The sequence below is a fragment of the Camellia sinensis genome, chromosome 5, assembly GCF_055761805.1.
Source record: "Camellia sinensis isolate YWXY chromosome 5, ASM5576180v1, whole genome shotgun sequence".
NCBI classification, from domain to species: Eukaryota; Viridiplantae; Streptophyta; class Magnoliopsida; order Ericales; family Theaceae; genus Camellia; species Camellia sinensis.
Window position 1 is genome coordinate 28,381,042 of NC_138965.1, and position 10,284 is coordinate 28,391,325.

Below are 10,284 nucleotides of genomic sequence, written 5' to 3' on the forward strand. Positions count from 1 at the left end.
GAGCATTTTTGGACCTCGACCTAAACTGAAGAAAGTCTTGTTTTGACCTCCTCTTTAAGTTTTATTAGGTCGCTTTTCTGTTTGGAGTCATTTTCTTCCTTGCATGCTTCATTTCTCCATGTTTTGAGCCATGCATGTGAGCATTTGCATTGGCCTTGTTTTGGCCTCTTAGCCACTAAAATCCAGTGGATTTTCAGTGGCCTTGATGTGTCTTTGAGCTCCAAAATCATAGAGGGGTGACCCTCTCACCCCTCATTCTCTTTACTAGCATTGTTGGCCTTCCAAAGGGACTTTATTTTGCATGCATTGAAGTCATGTTTCAGGCCTCATTTTGTGAGTTTTATGGTCTGCATTAGCTCTGCCTGGAGCCCATTTTGCCATATTTTATGTCTATGATGCACGTGTAGAACAATCCCACTCAAGGCCTTTCAAAGGGTCTTTCATTTGCATGCTTCCTAGGTTAATTTCAGGGCATTTTTGGTGAGTCTTAGGGCTGTCATAACTCATTTCCAGAGGTGGTCTTGCCATTATACATGTCTATCTTGTATGTGCTTAATAACCCCTTGTATGGCCCTCTAAAGGAGCTCATCATTTTTGCATGCATTGGTTGCATTTCAGTGGTTATTTCGGCATCTTTTGACATGTTTTATTCACTGTTTTTGGCTAGCTTGGTGAGTTCTCATGCGCGTCATTTACATGCCATGTAAACCATGCTTGCTAGCCGAATTCGCATGCTATTTTTGTCCATCATGTTAGCACTTTTCGGCCATGCTTTAAATTAGAAATGTGCATGTTTTGGGACTGCCTTGGCTCTGTCTTTGTACTTCATGGCCAAAGAATGCTTGCTTTGCATAGTTATAATTCAATGCATGTGCCTAGCTTTGAGTTTCGGGGCTTATTTCATGGATCGGGTGCCATATCCCTATGTTTCGGGACTATTTAGCATCATGTTTCAGTGCTGGAAATTACATGTTTGTATGCCATCTTTCATCCCTTGCCATGCTTTGGTAGAGTGGCATTTTATGCCTTAGGTTCGGTCCTCGGTATGCGTGCACGTGTGCACGTATTTCGATTGTCTCTTTTTCCATCACATGGCTACTGATGTGTGTGTGGCTGAGGTCCATTCATGTTGGTGTAAGTCCATTATGCATTGTGTATGCCTTTTCAATTCATAGCATTGCGTATGCTAGGTTATATGTTAGTCGCATTGTCTATGCCATCTCATTTGCATTGTGTTTGGGATAGGAGTTAGCCGAGCACGGGAAAGGAGGGACGTTTCATACTCCGAGTGACGGAACGTGTCTCAATTCCCAACCGCCGACACTCCGGATTACCCATGATGGAGTTTAGGTCTTGTTGTGTTTTCATGTGCATTCATTTCACATCGAGTCGTGCAATTCGACTCCTCGGCCATCATGCATCGAGACGCGTGATTGGTGGCACGAGAATCGAGGACTACACTCCCTAAAGAGTAGTCATACATACATATATGAAATACTTTGCCATGCTCCTTTGTTGCTCTGTGTCACAGCAAATCAGAAATCAGCGGTCTTCTGGAGCGTTGCGCAATATTCCGAAAACAATTGTAAACGGAGGCAAATCGGGGCATCACAATGGATTTTCGTGCCAGGCAATTCGAGCATGCATCATTCCACCATTCGGAATAGAGCTGAGGCAGTCCATAGGCTTACATGCTAGTTTATCGCTTTCCTAGTTAATTTGTTAATTAATTAGGGTTTTGTAATATTTAATTATTCATTCCAGACTATAATTATTTATTCAGACCCTCCGAGCGAGGCACAACTGTAATAAGTGTGCGTGTGTGTGATGTATGTCTTCCAACCCCATGTCTTTCTCCCTTTTATTTACCAGCTTATGATGGTTAGATTAGGGCATGTTTCAATTAGCATACAGTATGATAGCATGTTTGCATTAATTCATCTATCTTGCATGCACCGGGCTCGACGCATCATACTAACTGCATTTGTATTTCAATTCCAAGTTGAATACGTGTTAACTGTAGCAGTTCACATGCCATCTTAGAATAGTCGAGCCTATCTTAGTTGCATTTTGCATATGTTGCATTAGGCATTACTGTATAGTTAGGACCATGCATGGATTTCTAATTAGCTTCTGTTTTGGCTTAGAGTACTCAGTAAGTGTTTTTGCTTTAGCATCCTTGCATGTGTGTGAGTGACTGCCATGATAGCATGCTTACCATGAGGCTAAGTGCTTATATGATATAATTGCCTGAGTGCCTATGAGTGAAAGTTGGGTTATTTGAATTGGAACAATTCATTAATTGTGAGTTTTAAGCCCACTAGATAGTGGCAAAATCATGTTTTTCTAAGCCCACCCGAGGGTAAAAAATCTATGTCTTAGCTTACTTGTGGATAGCACCATCAAACCATTTTCAAAACAAACATGAGATACTTTGTTCCAATTCAAGCGACCTAGTCTATACTTGTATGCTGTGCGCATCACATAGTAATCTAGGCTAATAACCGGAATAAGAACGTATAATGTTTTCAAAACTAGATATCATGGTTAGTAGAGGCCGATCTTTGATCGGGCGAGCGGGGGTCCTCACGAAGTGACCTTCCCCAATCGTACCCAAGTTCCCGAGCCGAGGCAACTTTGGTGATGACGGACACGTGGCCTTAGGCAACAAGTCAGGGTTTCCTAAATTTTCCCAAAAATAAAATATTTAGGTGGCGACTCTATATCTGGCAAAGCAGTCCATGTTTGGCACTTCTTTAAAAAAAATCTGCTTTAAAAAACGATTTGCCGGATTTGGACGCTTTGATGATTTCATCGGTCTTGCGTTGCACTCTGCGAGATTAGATACAGGACCGTGACATTGAGTCCTAAACTGTAGTGAGCCCAATGAACAAAACCGGGGGGGGGGGGGGGGGGGGATTCCCTTCCGGGACGTTCGGGGACGTCTACAGGTGGCTATTTGGTTAAATTTTGCCTCAGGTTTGGTGGTTCAATGTGCACATCTGGTTGCTAATGCTGATCTGTGCTAATTCAGTGGTCTTGCCTGATCTGTGCTAATTCTGTTACTAAGGAATGGAGGCTGAGTGGGTGTGCTGTGGTTGAGTTGGTGTGTTAACCTGAGTTAGAGCAACAGTAGCAGCTTTCAGTAGATGGTTCATCATTTGGTGGGTTGTGCTTGAGAGTGTATTAGTATCAGGTCACAGTTTACATTGGTAGAAGTCTGCATTGGTGGAAGTCTGATGCTTGTTACATTAGAAGTTTATCAGCTGTTATAGGCCGTGGTCTGTTGTCTGTCTTCTCGTTGGTTTCTCACCAACTTGGGGGTGCTAGCAAATGATAGGATGGGCTTTTTGGTGCCAACCTAGTTGGGATGATTTAGCTCATTGTGATGTTTTTGCACTTCCTTTTTCTTTATTGATGTTTTTTGTTTTGTACTGTGTACTTGCTTCTTTCATCAATAAAGCTTCTTTTTTGCCGATAAAAAAAAAAAGAGATTTTCGAATTGTTTGATTCTTAGGCAAATTTTTTTTTTTTTTTATATGGATATGATTTGTCAAAACATTAATTTTGACATAGGTAATCATAATTATTTCGAGTTTTTATTTCATTTCTAACACCTGGAAAGCAATAAGTAAGAAATGTTATATTTTGATTTATATCAGAATTGTGGGGGTGTATTGATATTTTTGTATGGTAATATCCTAATAAGGAAATTAATTTTTCTTAAACTACTTAGCATGGGGGGTGCTTGGAGAATTTTACTATAGTAAGGATTCCGATGGTAAGTCTACAAAAGATGTCAATTCTTTGTCTAAGACAAAGTTAGAGGAGAAACAAAATAACTTTGTTAAACTCCTAAAGAACGTCTCTATATCTATTAATTAATTTTAGATATGAAAGTGACATAGAGTAACGGTAAGTCTCGCTGTAATCAAACACTTAATACCGTAGGACATTTGCTCTCAGTTGTGAATATCGTTTAAGGATAATATAGTGGATCCACTAACTACTCAATAATATATAACTAAGAAGATCAAATGAAAAATAACGGCTGCTAAACAAAAAAAAAATTTGACCGGAGAACAAATGAGGAAAAGTTTATCGAGGGGAATGTGATTAAAGCCTATTAATTTCGAGTCGCCATAACGACAACCAACTTAGCTAACTGGATATCCCAAAATCTAAGTTCAAAAGGACAACCGAATTATAGATGACTCACCAAAAATTATTAAGGAAGTCTATCTCTTATCTATTCATATGATGAGAGTGATCTACAACATACATTGTATACATGGGACTTAGGATAAGCTATACTTTTAATAATTACTTATATCTTGAAAAATCCAGAGAGGTATCTTTCAAGAGGAGTATTTAAAATACTCGAAATAAGAATCACCTATATAAGTGTGAAGGAGCCACTTCTATGAGAATTGATAAAGCTGAATTTTCTAAAGTACTCATAAAAACCAAGAATAGCCCAAAGCCAAAATTGGCAAAACCAAAAGAACCAAGCTATGTTCGGAGATATTTTGTTTGAATTCTATTGTCTTGGCTTAGATGAACGGTTGAACAATTCGAAGTATCACGTCCACTGATTAGCTAATAAGTCCGATAGTCTTTCATTAAGGAAGGTTCAAGGCCAAAAACTACCTATCCTGATGTAGAATATTTCCATTTTGTACTCTCTTTGTCAATGTTTGGATTTAATTTGCATTGTGTCGTCAATTTCATTCCTGTTGGGGATTGTTGAAAAATTTCATAAAAGAATTAACTCTATTTGAATGAAAAAATGCAATCCTTCATGGTGTCTATTCGTATGAAAGTGTGTGAATCCAAGAGACATGACTATTCTAAAGGTTACGAGTACATCTATAAATACCATCACATCCCATGGCATTGATGCATAAGTTAAGGTTCGTTTTAAAATTTATACATTATGTTTAGTCGAGTATATAAGAAAAAGTACATGGCACAAATTGGTTCGTTATATGCACAAAAGATTGTGCAATTTTTATGTGGGGTGATCGTTATATCTTGGAGACAGGACGTCTATTAATCATAAGTACTAGAGGCGAAGGTGAAATTCTGTCTTAAAGACACAGTGTTCAAATATTGGCATCGGTCACAATTTGTATTAAATGCAGAATTTCTGTAAGAAATTCCTTGCATTTTATTTTTTTATTTATTTATATTAAATTGATTTTACCAAAAATATTTTTCCTACAATATGGTGGTTTCATGGAAGTTACAACTTTTTTGATGGTGTGAAGTTATTAAGAGTTATATTGGATTATAAGTTCAAGCCCATCTACATATACATGTGATAGTCATCAAAACACAAACGACGTTTATTAATAATAGGCTCAAAACGCTATTCTTTTCACTTCTCCATATTATGTGAGAGTGTATTTACATATACATTCAAAACTTGATCAAATTGAATAGCATAACAGGATACATCCCCCTTTCTTAATAAAATATTTAAGTTCTCACATTTGTTACCACCTAAAACATTACAGCAAATGCAATAATCCGCAACTTTACCTTCCCAATACAACATCTAATAATTTTGAGAGAATATGCAATTTTTTATTTTTATTTTTTATTTTTTGGCTTCTCTCTCTTGTTTTTTATTTTTTTCTTCTTCTTCTTTTTATGGATTGTATTGCATTAGTTGGCTGCTACTATATTTTGCACAAAACGTATCGCCCATGAGACACTCACATCAGTCAATATTGACGCTTTCAACTTGTAAACATGTCTCACCCAATAAGAATTGCAATTTAGGTTAGGAAGAAAAACTACTTTTTGCTTGTTTTTGGCCGTTTTAATCTTCATGCATGATGCTTATTAGCTTCTATATATATATATATATATATATGAAGGATTATTTTTACTAATTCAATTAGGAATTGTGAAAGTTTCCTTGTCAAAACTGACTTAAAAAATATTTTTTAAAAAAATTGTCAATTGATAAAAGAATATTTACAAAATATTTTGTCCAACACCAGTTCATAATAGGAAACAAATAAATAACTGAAATTTTTTTTATAAATATTCAATTTTTGTTTATGACATGAATTTCATCATGAACTCTCGGTTAAAAGTGTACAAAAGTGACCAATTCATCTGACTTAGTTATTTTACAAAAATGTTTACATATGAGCACAAATTAAAGTTCACATATTTTTTTATCAGCAAAAAAAAAAAAAACTTATTGATGTAAGAGTAAAATACAAGGTACCAAACAAAGAACATCAATAAAGATAGGTAAATGCAAAAGCATCACGGTGAGTCACATGGCACCCATATACACAGTGAAAACACAAACAAGGGAGAGGGAGAAATACAAATATTTAGAAAATTTTCTTGAGAAACAAATTAACAACAAAAGTTGAGGACAAGGGCAGCACAATTAGAGTATGGCGAAATTAAACTACATGAACGTTTGAATATTTGTGTTGTAACTGGAAACCACCCATCATTAGCTTGGTAACTTCTGATTTCTACAAACATGGCTTTTTGTGGGTAACACATTTCCTTGAAACCCACTAGGGCTAATAAGACCAGTTCGGTTCTATGAGCTCGTCATGACACATCCACTTTCTTTTCTTGCAACTATTTTGTGGCAAAGGCAATGCATGGCAAGCAATTAGCCACCCTATCTTTAATAGATCTTCAGAACTAAATTCTTTCCTCTGCGTCAATGACTTTTGTTATCCCACTTTCATCACAATGATTCATCTAAGAGGGATAACAAAAGTCATTGTCGTGAAAGAAAGAATATAGTTCGGGAGATTTATTAAAGATATGGAAACTCATTGCTTGCGATGCATCGCCTTACCCACAACAAAGTTGTAAACGGGAAAAAAATGGACATGTTCATGAGAAGCTTTAATAAGGTCACTAGACATGTTCACTAGGACTAATAAGGTCAATTTGGTTCTACAAGCTCATAAGGACACATCTATTTTCTTCTCTTACAATTAAGGACACATCTATTTTCTTCTCTTACAATTACTTTTGTTGGCAAAGGTGAACATCGCAGTCTAACAGTTGTCCTATTTTTAATAGCTCTCCGAACTGAATTCTCTTCTCGACGTCAATGAGTTCTGTAATTCCACTTTCATCACAACGATCCATCTAAGAGGAATAACAAAAGCCATCCACGTGAAAGAAAGAATACAGTTCAAGAGATTTATTAAAGATATGGCAACTAATAGCCTGCGATACATCACCTTTAGCCCACAACATAGTTGTAGAGGGGTGAGAAAATAGGCATGTTTATGAGGAGCTTGACGAAGCCAGACTGACCTTCTTGTCTTCTTGATCAATTAGTTAACCTCTATGTTCCCTGCAAAAACAAGAGAGAGAGAGAGAGAGAGAGAGAGAGAGAGAGAGAGAGAGAGAGAGAGAGAGAGAGAGAGAGAGAGAGAGAGAGTATCAAACTGTCACAATTTATATCAACAATGCAAAAGAAGAAGAAGAAGAAAGAAGAAATGGAATGAAGATCATAATAAAGAAAAGAGTGAGATGTCTACCTTTGGAGTTTCAAATATGACCAAAATGAACCAGTTAGGATGTGTGAGTTTGAAGAAGTGAAGATTGTGAAAGTCTTAGACTCAGCATAGGTGGGTATGTGTGTGTGTCTATTTTTTTTTTTTTTTTTTTTTTTTTGGGTGGGGATACTCCAACATCAACATTGTGTACAAAATTTACTACACGCAGCTAATGAAAGTTTATGTTAGAAGAGGTGAAGATTTATGGGTAGAATGGGGTTGAGAAGCTTAAGAACATACACACACACACACATATATATATATATATAGGTTAGGGTTAGATGGGAGTAATGCAATATGTGAGGAAAGGCATATCTGAATTATCACTGTTGGGTGAAAAGAAAAATGAAAATGGTTTCAAATAATAAGTATGTACAGAAAATACATCTAGGATGATGTCAATCATATTTTTGAAATGAAAAATGATTTATAAATAGAAAATTTATAGAGAATTTATATTTAGAATAGTGTGTCAATAACATTTATAAAATTATAAGGATAATAGTAAAGGTTGTTTTGGGTATGATTTATAAGGTGGATTTTTACTTATTACGAAATTTTTTTTACAAAAAAGTAAAAAGATGATATGATCAAAATAAGTCAATAAATCTATAAATAGCTTATTTATAGTGTTGCCAAAAAGACCTTAATGCTGTGTATAGTTTGGAGATTTAGAGAGGGATTTGAAAAGAAAAATGGAAAAGGTAGGTGAAATGTGAATAAAACATGCCTATATTTCACTTAATTTCACACACCTTTTCCTTTTTCCTTTCTAAATCCCTCATCAAATCTCCCAATCAAACATAACATAAGTGTTTTGATTGGAAATGAATAGATCACATGAAGTAACATCATTCCATAAGAAATTATGTACAAAAATTCTATCGATACTCTTGGAAATTATGAGAAGGAAAATATTAGATCAACAAAAATTTTATACAAAATTTCATAACAAAATAACGTGGAAAAGGCAATATTGGTAATATGAACCATGATGGGCCTTTTTTTTAAAATAAAAGACACAAAGCTGCCATGTCATTTTAGATCATAATTACGTATGAATTTTTGTTTATATAACGTTAAATGAAGGGAAAAAAATACCAAAAGCTTGATTTAGAACTCTTAAAATTTACAATAAAAGTGATAAGTTGAATAGCATTTACAAAGTCATGACAGTTTGGATGTAATTTGACGAATTTGCCTTTATGTTTTTTCTTTTTCTCACATCACATCAGCTACTCGTATTCTCAATCACACTTATAAAAAAGTGTCGTGAATAGAGGGGTAAATTTGTCAAATCAAATCACATTTAAATTTTCATAATTTTATAAATATTTTTTAATTTATCTTTGTAATTACTCAAAAAAAAAATTAAAAAAAAAAGACACCTAAATATGTACAAAAATGTTCACGCATGAAAATGATTGATCAACTGGTTTTTGGCTTCGATAAAAAAAACGTGTTAGTCAGGTTCATTCATGTATTCTCGAACCTCTATTATTGAAGGGTAAATGGACCCCAATTGACTTGACTTGACTTGGGCTGGGTCTTTCTTTTTCTTTTTCTTTTTGTTTTTCTTGTATTGTAAATTATGCCCAATGAATGAATGATTGAATCATTCACATGGACTTTTCTTTTTTGGTTTCTTGTATCGAAAATTATGCCCAATGAATGAATGATTGAATGATTCACATGGACTTTGGCTTATGTTCAAGAAGGAAATTGCTCATATGAATCTATATATGAGGGTTATTTTGAGTATAATTTATAAGTTGATTTTTTATTTGTTATGAAAAGTTATGTAAAAAAATAAATAAATAATGTGATTGAAATAAGTCTGTTAGGTTTTATTTCTTGGCAATCCCGTTTGACAAAACTCCTTTGAGTTGTAATTTTATTCGCATTTTTTATTTCAGTGAGGCTATGAGTGTTTAGATGCGAATCCAACCCGAATTGTGTTTTTCAGAGAAGTTTGTGATGATAAAGCGTTCAAGATTGCCACTTCGCTGATTATGACGGGGATCGAGCTGCCCGGTCAGCTCGTGGGGGTCCAGGGGGCAGCGCCCCTTGGCGGGTCCGGGGCAGCGCCACGGCGGGGTTGAGGGGCAGCGCCCCCGAAGCAAAATGCAAAAATGCATTCAAAGTAGCCTGTCCGATCATGTTATATTTTTCCAGCTTTTCCATTTTTGGCCTTCCCGCTCTAGCGGGGAAAGTGACGCTCGAGCAGGGATTGGAAGCTCTCAGCATCTCTGCAGTCGCCTGTAAAAATACTGGAATGTGTGATTTTACGCTCGAGCGAATTCTCCTACGCTCGAGCGCATCTCAGTTTGTTCGCACGCAGTTTTTGGTCAGTCCGCTCGAGCGGGCTGTGTTGAGCTCGAGCGGAGATCGCGGGACAGATTCTATAAATTCGCGTGTTGGGTCAGATTTTTAGTATGACTTCTCCAGATCTTCTTTTTGGTTTCTAGGGTGTATATCTGGGGATACTTTGGGAGTTTTTCTTTGATGTTTTTATTGAGTATTCAACTCATGATCTAAAGAGAGTACATCAAAGGTTTGTTTGTTATACACAAAAGAGAGAGTTATTCTTCAGTTGTGGATTCTGAAGAATTCGAGCCTGAAGCTTTGGTGGAATCCGGAGTGGCTCATCAGAAAGACAATTCCGTGGTGAAGATGGGGTTGGAAGAGGCACATAAAGGTTGGTTCAATTAGGCGTTGTGGATTC

At 36.1% G+C, this 10,284-nt stretch overlaps 1 long non-coding RNA gene across 1 annotated transcript; it reads right to left on the minus strand.

Annotated features, from left to right (window-relative positions):
- Positions 1-6,241: 6,241 nt before the first annotated feature.
- Positions 6,242-8,030, minus strand: LOC114283357 (uncharacterized). Its single transcript, XR_003636534.2, has 2 exons — positions 7,542-8,030; positions 6,242-7,354 (listed from the first exon to the last, which is right to left on the minus strand). It is a non-coding gene; the product is annotated as an uncharacterized LOC114283357 (long non-coding RNA).
- Positions 8,031-10,284: the final 2,254 nt, after the last annotated feature.